Here is a 12527-nt window from a genome sequence, read left to right as displayed (position 1 = left end):
ACCTTTGACAGAGTACCACAGATAGGGCAGCATGTCTGAGGATGAAATCCAAGTTCTGTGACAGAGGATGAATCCTGAAATCTGCAGTAACTAAGAAACAAGGTAGCAGAGAAGAATTTTGTGGGTAAACTAAGTTTTAAATTATTGTTGTCATAAATGAACTGCTAACAAATCACTGAGTAAGATAACCGGGAGACTACTTGATAGTTTTAAGATAATCTCAAGTGAAAGAAACTATGCTCAAGGGCAGGTTTTGAGGACCAATTGATATTAGAAGGATGAACATACATAATAATCTTTGAAGTAGGCATGCCTCTTGGCTGTTGAAAGCACTCCTTGTAAGACTGAACAGCACTCCAGTGGTAGTGTGTAAGATTCAGTTAGCAGGAGGGCGAGTAATGAGAACAAAAACACAATGGCAAATTTATCTTCTAGTACATTAATACCAAATCTCTAAATCATCTGTTTACTGAGTCAGTTTAGAGTATGTGTAGGTTCATAGTATTCACTGAGAAATTGAATTTAGTTATACCAAAATATTTCCTTTGAGTCATTGCTTTATTGTGTCTCTGTCCGTCAGACATCCACCATTGACAAAATGTTGCTGTTCTTACTGAGATTCCAAACTGTGTTGCAAGAAAGCCCTTTATTCTGCTTAGAAGCCGCCAAAGCTTAGCTGTGGGATGTTCTGTGTTAATCTGGAAAATTCTTAATGTGAGTGCTTCCAAATTCTGTAGTTGCCTTAAAGAGCTGGATTAGGTTTGCAATTGAATTGCAGCATTGGCAGACATAGAATTGTTTCTCATCTTGTGCTCATCATCTAATAAGTGAAGCTGCAGTTTGTGGGCAAAAACATGTGTGAAGTGCTGCCTAATCTGTATTAGACAAAAAAAATGTTGTTCCTTTCAAACCGCCTCGCATCATTATTTAAGCTGACCTGAATCTTGTTTGAGGATTTCACTCTAGTAAATAGTGACACTTTCAGTTGTCACAGCAGTTCACTGTGCCTTTGACTTTAGTAAACTGAACAGGATTACCCATCTTTCATTTATAAGGCCAGCACATAAGGCAAGCATCTTGAAGTTTCCCAGCTTCTGCTGAGTAATACCAAAGAATCATTTTTACTGTTGTGGGGTTTTCCCCACCCCCATGAGTTGTGGTAAGTGATAAATTACTGAGAACCAGAAGGACCTGTACAATTGCATTTACCTAATGGTAAATACCTTTTGAATTTGAAGTATTTATTTGGACTCCTTTATTATAGAAGGTATACTGCCCTGTTAACTTCTGAGAGATCCTTTATACCTTTTTAAATCTAAAATTGTATTTAAATAATGAACAGGAAGAAAAGCCACAAATGTTGTTATAGGGATTTCTATTTTACATTCAAAAAACAGGTGCTTCTTTAAGAACACCAGAAAACCCCTTAATTTGCTTCAGCTTAAACTTGGCAATTGAATAGCGTCAGTCATATGGGAAAATATATTTTCAGTGTTCTCAAAATTAATTCTGTCATTATGTAACGAAACTCTTCTACTGTATATATCTTACAGCTTGTCACTGTTGCTGAATTTCACTAGGATATGAATTGAGTTCGAGGCTATAGAGGCTTTCACAGATTCCATCTGTCTGATTCATAGTCAGTTGTTTTAGAGTCTCAGCTGTTATTTGCAAAACCCAAGTATGTTGTACTGTGAATGTAGCATTGACTGACTGTGACATTCATCCAAGCAGCTAAACCACTACAGACTTAACTCAAAATCTTATGATGAACTATGTAGTACATAGGAACAGAACATATTCTTAAGTACATTCACCTGTGGAAAAAACCTGGGAAGCTAATGAGTCTAAATCCCGGGTCTGCAATTTCAGTAAAGACTTCTCTTAAGACTAGGATCTATTAAATAGTCTGCTTTATAAATACTACCAGTAGTGGTTCAAACTGTATTTCCTTCATTATAATCCACATAGTAGTTGTGGATGCATAGCCTAGTATTGTACCTAGTAAGTGCTGTGAATATCTGGTAAAAATGAATTTGAATGGTCTCAATGTGCAGTCAGCTTGTGTACACTGTTGACCTGTGGGTTTGTTGTTTTGACCTACTGTTTCCAAGACATGTTGATGCGTTACTCATATTTCTATGACTCATCCAAGTAGCATGAAAAACTCATAGCTGACAGTAAACATGTAAAAAAACCTTCACTGTAAGTTTGTCACTGTCTGCCCTAGTGTAAGCACCATTTTGTCCTAATATTAAAAAACCTGTGCTATTCCCATTCATTATTATATTAAAAATTTTTAGAGTGTACTTACTGACAGTTTTAGCAAGCAGAGTATACTCTGTGTGCTTGTGTGTGTATGTATATATATCTCGATAAAATACATAAAATGTGTATATAGAAAAATACACGTCTTTATGTGTTTCATATATATGTGCATAGTGTGTGTGTGTGTGTATATATATATGCATATATTTGCATAATTTCAGGCATATTATATGATAGTCTATCATCATTTTAGTGAAATAGGGCAGCATATAGCCAAAAGCATCTTTTTGTATTTTGGTACTCCTTGTCAGCAAACTTATACTACAATGATATGCATGTTAATTGCTAAATGCTACAGTCAAACATATGACTTGGCTTTGTCTGCAATTCACTGCATTTGGGTCAGAATCATTGACCTGCTTAATGTTGTTTGAAGTTGGAATGAAAAGAAAGTGGCAAAGTTTTCCCTATGTCTTAAGACCAGATGCTTAAAATTGAGCAAATAACTAAAGCATTGAGACCAGCTGAACAGCAGCTCCCATGACTTCTTTTATCGTTTTAAAGTTACCACTCTAGTATTACTTCCACGTTTTTTTTTTCTAGACTAAAGAAACCCAGTGGCTCAGTCTTCATGGGTGTATTTTCTAGATGCCTTGTACATTTTCCTGCTGCATTTCTCAGTTTGCCTCCTCTTAAAATGTGGTGCTCAAAAGTTTTTTGAGAGCAGCCTGTGAAATGGGGTGGAGAAAATTGTCTTTTTATCACAAACACACAAACATAATGTAGTTCTATTAGTATTTCTAAAGGTGGAACTTTTTTTTTTTTCTCCATTCTTGACATCACATTAACTCACAAAGTTTTATAGTTTGAGGTAACTTAGAAATCTTGCTTTCCTTTTGAAATTTTTGTATTTGATGTTCTGAATGTTTTCTGGACGTCTTGACTCCTTTCAGGTTTTGTGTCTCTGAAGAATATGTTGCACTGTTCTTTTTAATGAATTAAATTCTGTCACCGAGTGCGGGCACTCCTTTCAGTCACAAACATTTTGAATTCTAAGCTTGCTGTCCCAGCTTTTGAATTATTTTCTAGCTGGAAATTGTGTAAGCATGCTTCCATATGTAAATAATAAAGAGAACTAGTATATAAGTAATGTAGACCTATTGGAATGAGAGTAAACCAGCAGCTGAAGTAGCTAATCTTATACTCAGGTTTTTAACCAATTTTGGTGGCACATTATTTGAGAGAAATATTTAAATGTACACCCAATCACTGTCAAACACTTCTTGATAATGGTTATAATCAAATTCAGAAATCTGTATGCACACATTGGTTAAAGCTGGTAAAGGTTTTAACTCTTGTCAAGTTACATCACTCTGTTTGAATTTCAGGATAACAAGGTTAAGTTTCTTTATATATCGATGAGGATGTGCACAGTGAGAGTACCTAGATGAAAATAGCTTGTAATAACAAGCTGATAGTTGCATTATGTGCAATTGTTAAGAATGGGTACTGACAACTAGAGTAGAGGTGGTCCAGTAAACCAGATGCTGTAACAATTTCCCAAATTAGGTGGGTTTTTGGAACACACCATCTACTTTCATTTCATCTTGGGACCACGCAAGATACAAATCAATGGTGTGATGATAGGAGACTTGCTTCAGAAGTGGACTAGTTCACTCCATAGGCAGGTTTTTTTTCCTACATCAGAGCTGTAATTCTGTGATATTTTTTAAGTAGGAAAAAGGACAGGGTAATTTGATATGTTAATTAGGGTTTCTCATTTGCATCTGGAGCAAAATGATAGGAAGAGGTTTAGAAGGATAAGTGATTAGTCAAAGCAACTATTGATGTACTTGTCTGAAACTGAAAAATAAACTGTTATTATTCACTATCTTCTCATGCTGTTTTGCTTACACTCTGCCAGCCAATTTTTACAGTTCACAAGATATCAATAGAAATGCTAAAGCAGCAGTGGTGGCCTTAGGCAGCCCAACAACATGGCATAAAAATAGACTAATGCTAGGAAGTGATGTACTGTCATAACCAGTTAATGCACCGATTGTCTTGGTTTATTATCACTAAAATTTGAAAGGTGGGGTGAAAAGAGGTTATATAATAACTTCCCTTATATTTTATGATTATCTTTGGTTATAGGCTTTGTTAAGAAAAATGCAAAATCCAAAATATTTTGGTTAACTTTAGATTATTTGAATCCAAATGTGGAGCTGATACAGACCAGTTTAGTAATCTGTCTCATTAACAACTTTTGGATTTCAGCATTATCATTATACGTTTTTCTCACAATATGAAAAATAGTTTCTTTACATGTAGTGTGGTCCTTGGGAGAATTTGTACTTGTTGAACATGAATATAAGTATTGAATTTAAACTGTCATGCTAATAAAATGGGTTTGCTTAAAAACAGAGTTTCTGTGCAATGTTATGGTTTTAGTTTAAAAATTTATTGTTAGCAGTGAATACATACAATGAACATGGCACAGGATTTGATATCTTTAAGTACTTTCAGAGCCAGGAGTCTTCACTAGTTAGCACAAACTTCCTGACTCCTTCACTAAGAAGCAGCTGTTAATAGCATGCTGGCTGTTTCAGAAAGAGAGGACAAAGTGCAAAGCTGTTGCAATCAGTATTAGTCACTTGAGTTTTTGGATGTGCTTGGAAAAATACTTTGGGATCTGGACATGATAATAAAGAATTTTATAATTTTAGCTAGGGGTAGTAAATGCGATCACTAGGAATTTCTTTGCAACTCTTGTGAAGGAGAACAGCATCAAGTCTTACAGAAGAGACTTTTCATTTCCTCAAGAGGCTAAAATACTGACATACGCTAGATTGCTGGTTTTGGATGTAAAAACTTAATTTAGTAGTCTCCAGCCTTGTGTTCAAAATTATAGGTATTGTTGAAATATTCAGAACTTGCAGCAGTTTATAGATGTCTTTTTGCATGCGTAAATTAAACCTTTGTGCTGGTTTTTCAGCAGTACACGATCTGTAGAATTGTTAACGCTGGAAAAGACCTCCGACATCAAGTCTACTGTTGACCTGACATTGCCAAGTCCAAATCGACAGCAGGCCATACCAAATGTCAGTTATGGGACACTTACCATTGCCAGCATTTTCTGATTTACTTTGTTTTTTTTCATATGCCTGTGCTGTTCAAGCATCACTGTCAGTGTGTACTTCTGAGCTCTCGCCCAAGCCCTTCTCTTGAGTGCAGATGTGGTTTGATGTCAGTCTTTTTCATATCTCCTGGTTACCAGTTGCCAAACTAGCAATCTGGAGTTGAAAAACTGAACAGTACGCATGTGGCCTCTCTAGTATGAAAGGCCACAGATTTGTCTGGTGTATTTAGGAAGAGAATACTGACAGCAGAAATTCTCGGGCAAGTTGGAAGTTGAGACACCTTCCGTTGCCATGAATTAAATTATGCAGGTTTCTTTGAAAGCATTACCAGAAGGCTACAGTTTTAATAGTAGTTTTCAAAGAGTTATCAATAATAGATGTTTTCTTTTATTTTCAGCTTCTTTGTAACACTGGCCATGCTGAAGAAAAGCTAGGTTTTACGTATGAAAGTATCATAATATGGTAAGTAGTAAGGAGCACTAGGATAATACAAGGGTACTTTAATTGTTTTAGATGCAATTAAATAAGCTTTGTTTGTAATTTTGAGCTATTTCTCAGATTTAAGAATACCTCTAAATAGTTTAGTACTTTGAGGAAGCACTTTTAGTAAAAATGTGCACCCACAGAATTTATAGAGTATACGCTTGATTTGGAATCACGATTTAAAGATAAACATTTAATATTAATTTGGTGTGCATATATATGTCTTTGTAGCATTGCTTTCCCTGCTACTGAACTTTCAAGTGGATTTTTTTTTTCTATCTTGTTGCTGTTTCTGTCAGTCGAGAACTTCTTGTTTCCAGAACTTCTGTGTTACTACACAGACTGGTGAATTTTTGCTCAGGCTCAGCACTAGTGGCAGAAGCAGCTATGATTTAGTACTTTATATATATGGTTTTGTGCTCTTTCAGTTTAATTATCTGGCTTCTTAGGAAAGCAAGCTTTAAAAACCATTTTAAGTAAATGGTTGGGAATGTGATTTCTTGTGGAAAACCTGTAAGTTGTTTTCTGAAATAGAACTTGTTGGCCTTGCTAGAACTAAAAAAAAACATTAAAAAAGGTGTATTTTTTGTGAATATGTATTGTGCTATAAGCTCTAATGAGTTACCTTCTGATTTATATAATCTATTGTAGCACTTTATGATAAGAGTATAATTTCAAAATTCTCGAAGTACAACTTCAAGGTTCTTTACCAAATATTTTAAAATACAAGTCTTAAAGTGCTACAGAAATACTAGTGTTTGTGGAAAGACTTGGTAATCCAAACTCAATCATGGATATTCATGAGGAAGAGATGAAACTGTTCTCAGCTTATGTATGAAGAAAAATAGCCCCCTCCTTAGGAAAACTCAAAAAATGGCTTCTAACAAAAGTAAAGACATACCAGTGACATGACCTTGGTTAATGTTGTTGGTTCTGTCTAATCATCCCTTTGTGAATACATGAGAAGCAAATCTTTATAATGTGTGCATATATAGGTTATTCTGCAGTAGTGGTGTTTCTCAAACCCACAGTTTAATACTCATAATCATTCTGATTGGTGGTTCTTGGAAATGTTTACAAGATATATTGTTTTAATGAAATACAGACTTCTTAAGCAAACAAAATTTGATAGTTTCTGCCACAGAAGCCCATGGAGCGTATCAAAATAAATGTCTTGATCTGATGGCTATTTAGAATTATGTTGTAGCAGTTTTTAAGTCTTTGTCTTGATACACATTAAGTCACGCTTCACAACCTTCCTCGAGTTTTCTTTTACCATCTTGTTAACTATGCATACAGCTACTTTTTAAGTTCTCTTAAAATTTCTCTTATCATAGTGATATTAACAACATTGTTCTCTGAATTTTGGTCCCCTTGCAAGTCAAGAATTGTATACTAAGTACTGCCTGTAGAAGGAGATTGTGAACCTGGCTTAAAATCGTGACAAAAAATTACCGGGTTACAAATCTTCCATTTACCTCTGCTCTTTTCAGATTTTGACTTGTGAAGCTACTTTTCCTCACTCTATGATCTCTATATACCCCTTAATACAATCATGAGTGGTAGAATATAGTTTGTATAAACACTTCTGGGTGCTTCACATGGTGGCTAATTTTATTCTAAGGTAATTTTGTTTTAAACTAATAAACAGTCCTCTGGATGCCCTTAGGAATTCTTTTTGCATAGACCTCTCTGTCACTTCTTCTGCATGTCTGCCATTACTGTTAATAATACAGTGCTAGTAATATATGCAGGTAATTCATTTTAGTGTTCTTCTCAAACACTGAGTTGTAAATCTTGGTGGGCTGCTGACAATACTTACTGATAGGTTTCCTCCAGTTCTTCTATCGCTTTCACTTCTTTGTCTAACTATTTTTTTATAATGAAGAAGACATTAAGATAGAAATCTTTGTGCAGATCTGTCTAATTTTTTTTCTTTATTTCGTCTTTTCTTTTTGGATTGTCCATCAAATCTGATTTAATTTTTTCAGATTTTGTCCTTGTACATCTGAGAAGCCAGAACATCTAGAAACAGACACAGGTTTTCCTGCGTTTTTCTTAATTTTTCCTACATTTTCTTGATTTTCTTTGTAAGGTCAGGTTTTTCTCAGGTTTTTTTAACGTAGTCGTTGACTAGTGAGGGTTTTTGTTTAAATTTTGTTTTTAATGGAGAGAGTTTTTTTGTTCAACCTTGTATATGTCATTGCTTTCACTGGACCTTTATTGATTTTTATGCCCCTTATTTTAGATCTGTATCTTTTTATTTATCTATGTAATTTCTCACTATTTAAAGATTGTGTGCATCCATTTTGATACCTTCTTCTTTTGAGCAATGAATCTCGTGATAGTGTTGTCCTTCGTAGTGGTTTCACTGGTGCCAGTTCTTGATGTCTAGTCATAAGAATATCTTCCTCTTCTGAGTTGTAGAGCAAGTTTTCAATTCATTGATTGCCTTTGAGAAACTACCTATACAAACATTACTTTGTTCTGCCATTCAAGAAACATTTTGCTCTAAAATTGAAAAGTAATGTACTTTACATGATGAAGGGAAAATTCAAATTCAGTACTTGGCTGACCTAATTAGAAATGTCATGGACAGCAGCAGCATCATTTGCATGAATGAAGGAATCTCTGCTGAAGTGTCTTAAACTGGCACATTCAAAATTATTGTAAACTATGAGGTAAAAGTCCAACTAGAACAATGCCATTGAGTAAAACTGAGTCTTATGTGCTCATCTCCCAGACTTCCATTTCTGTAAAGCTGCATGTCCTGGTTTGGGGCCAGACAGATCATCTCTTGCCCCGAAAGGGACAAAAGAATGACACACACAAACGGATTGGAGAGTGATGGAAAGTTTAAATGGAAAAGCGATTGGTGAAACTACAGAAAACTACAAAGCATAGTAGCAAAGAACATCCTAAAGCATACAGAGTCCCTTACATAATTCCCAGAGGCTTCCCAATCCTCCCTTTTCCCACCTGAGGGTATACCCAAACCCTCAGGGCTCTTTCTTCCCCCTCCCACTGCTAGGCAAGTCTCAGGCTGGCCAGATCTGAGACTGCCCCCCCCCCCCCTCCCCCCCCCTCCATTCTCCTCCTGGCATTAGGCCTAGACAGGCCCAAGAGGCCTGAGATACTCCCCCATCATTACCCGATAAGAGAGAGCATCTCCCATGGGGGCAGAAAGGGAAGAAAAAGAAAGATAATGGCTTTGCAGATGGATTTATAGGGTGCAGGATTTATGGGTAGAAATACGCCGTTTCCTGTGTCCACCCCTATTAGGTGGGCACCCAGGACACCAGAGGTGTATCTCATGTGGCAGTGGCAGGGGGCACCCAGCCCCACGTTGGGAGCCAAAAATAAAAATGTGTGTCAGTGTGAGCTGAAATTCCCCCCCCACTGACAATAACCAGGCTAGCTCAGTCTGGAAGCAAATGAAAGCTGTATTTACAAAGCAGAATCTACAATCTACGATGAAATGCAATGAATATGTACAAATATACAAAATTCACAACATTTACAAATAATCAACAGAAAGCACAACCACTTTCCCTTTGCTTCCCCCCAAGGGGGACCCTCCCCAAAGGGGCCTCCCTCTCCCAGGAGCTTCCCCCCCAGATCCCCCTTGGACAGAAAGCAGAGTTAGTTAAGCAGAAAGTTGTTAACTTAGCTGCCAAGGTCAGTGTGTGTTATCTTCAGCCAGAAGAGAAGAAGAAGAAAACAGCAGCCAGACAGCCCAGCAACTGCCCCGACTGCAGAACGCAGAATGTGCAGAGTGCCTACTTTGTTTTGGGTAATAGTTCTTAAACATTTCTATCTATCCAGTGGAAGTGTTTAGAACAATCAGTATTTTGCTTTCTTACACCCAGTAGTGACTTATTTACACTCACTTTCTCTGTTCTGAACTTTGCAAGGAAAAATTGAAAAGACAGTTTCAAACCATCACACTGCAAAACTATAAACAAGCATGACTCACAACCTGAAGGATGCTTGTTTTCTGCTCAACACAGTTGCAGACTTACTTGTCTGCTTCTCTTGAATTCCTTTGGAAATAAACCTGTTTTTTATGGAATCATAGAATAGTTTGAGTTGGAAGGGACGTTGCCATGGACTGGGACTCCTACTAGACCAGGTTGCTCAAACGCTCATCCAGCCTGGTCTTAAAAACTTCCAGGCATGAGGCATTGACAACTTTGGGCGCAACCTATTCCAGTGTCACACCACCCTTATAGTAAAGAACTTCTCTCTTCTCTTCTATTACAACTTTTTTAATGGAGTCATAGAATTCTTTTGGTTGGAAAATACCTCTTTAAGATCATTGAACCCAGCTGTCAACCTAACACCACTATAGCCATTAAACTGTCCTGAAGTTCCATGTCAACACTTTTTAATATCATTAGGGATGATGACTCCATCTCCTTGGGCAGCCTGTTCCAATGCCTGACCATGTTTTCAGCAAAGAAATTTTTCCTGATATCCAAGCTAAATCTCCCCTGGCACAACTTGAACCTATTTCCTATTTCCATAACCTATCAGTTGACACCAGGGAGAAGAGGCCAACACCAACCTTACTACAACCTCCTTTTGGGTAGTAGAGAGAACTAAGGACTCCTCTCAGCCTCTTTTTCTCCAGACTAAACAATCCCAGTTTCTGCAGCTGTTCCTCATAAGACTTCTTCTGCAGACTCTTCACAAGCTTCAGGGTCCTTCTCTGGAGATGCTCCAGGAACTCAATGTCCTTCTTATAGTGAAGGGCCCAAAACTGAACAGAATACTTGAGGTGTAGCTTCACCAGTGCTGAGTACAGGGGCAGGATCACTCTCCTATTCCTGCTGGTCACATTATTCCTGATACAGGCTAGGATGACATTGGCTCCTGGCCACCTGAGCACACTGCTGGCTCATGTTCAGCCAGCTGTCAACCAGCACTGCCAGGTCCTTTCCTGGGCAGCTTTCCAGTCCCTCTGGCCCAAGCATGGCTGGGGTTGTTGTGACCCAAGTGCAGGACCTGGCATATGGCATTGTTAAACCTCCTACAGTTGACTTTAGCCCATCAATCCAGCCTGCCTGGATTGCTCTGCAGAGCCTGCCTTTGAGCAGATGAACACTCACCCAGTTTGTTGTGGTCTGCAAAGTCAGTGTGCACTTAATCCCCTTGACCAGATCATTGATAAAGATATTAATGAGAACTGGCCCCGAAACTCAGCCTTGGGGAACACCACTTGTGACTGACTGCCAATTTGATTTAACTTCATTCACCACCACCACTCTTTGGGCCCAGCCATGCAAACAGCTTTTTACGAAGTGAAATATCCACTCATCCAAGCCATGTGTAGCCAGTTTCTCCAGGAGCATGCTCTGGGAGACAATATTAAAGGCCTTACTAAAGTCCAAGTAAACTACATCCACAGCCTTTCCTGTATCCAGTAAGTGGGTCTCTTTGTTGTAGAAGCAAATCGGGTCCATCATGTGGGACTTGCCCTTTGTGAACCCATGCTGACTAGGCCTGATGACCTGGCTGCCCTACACATGCTGCATTATGACACTCAAGGTGATCTGATCCATGACTTTCCCTGGCATCAAGGTCAGACTGACAGGTCTGCAAGTTCCCTGGGTCATATTTGCCAATCTCCAGTCAGCTGTGACATCCTCAGCTAGCCAGGGCTGCTGGTAAATGATGGAAAGTAGGTGGGTGAGCACTTCTGCCAGCTGCCTCAGTACCCCGGGGTGTATGCCATCCGGCTCCACAGACTTATGTATGTTGTAAGTCATGCAGGAGGTCACTAACCATTTCCTATTGGATTATAGGGGCTTTATTCTGCTCCCCATCTCTTATCTTCCCACTCAGAGAAGGAACTGGTCTTTTTACTAAAGACTGAGGCAGGGACAGTATTGACCACCTCAGCCTTTTTCTCATCCCTCATCACTGTGTTTCTCCATGCATCCAAGACAGAGATTCTCCTTAGTCATCCTTCTGTTGCTAATGTATCCATAGAAGCATTTCTTGTTCTCTTTGACAGCTGAAGGTAAATTAATTTCCATTTGGGCTTTCAGCCCTTCTAATTTTCTCCCTTCATAGTCTCGTGACAACTTTGTAGTCGTTTTTGAGTGGCCTGCTTCTTCTTTTGAAGACCATAAACTCTCCTTTTCTCCCTAAGCTGCAACCAGAACTCTACAACTCTTCTTTCAGCATATAGAGACAGCCTGTTTCTGTGCCTCTAAGACTTTCCTCTTGAACTCCTTGGCCCTTCAGGACTGCCTCCCAGGGCACTCTGTTGACTAGTCTCTGAAACAGGCCAAAGTCTGCCCTCTGGAAGACCAAGGTGGCAGTGCTGCTGATCCCCTTCTTTACTTCAACAACTGACAGCTCATATTACTTCATGATTGCTGTGCTCAAGATGGCCTCCAACCATTACATTCCCCACAAGTCTTTCTCTGCTCACAAAGAGCAGGTCCAGCAGGACGCCTTTTGTTGTTGGCTTCATCACCAGCTGTGTCAAGAAGTCATCCTTCACACAATCTAGGAACCTCTGGGACTGTTCCCTCTCTGCTGTATTGTATTTCCAGCATACATGAGAGAAGTGAAAGTCCCCACTGAGAAAAAGGGCTAACAATCATAAGATTTCTCCCAGATGGC

The sequence above is a fragment of the Indicator indicator genome, chromosome Z, assembly GCF_027791375.1.
Source record: "Indicator indicator isolate 239-I01 chromosome Z, UM_Iind_1.1, whole genome shotgun sequence".
Lineage (NCBI taxonomy): Eukaryota > Metazoa > Chordata > Aves > Piciformes > Indicatoridae > Indicator > Indicator indicator.
The sequence above is the reverse complement of the archived record's forward strand: the minus strand, read 5'-3'. Positions refer to the sequence as shown.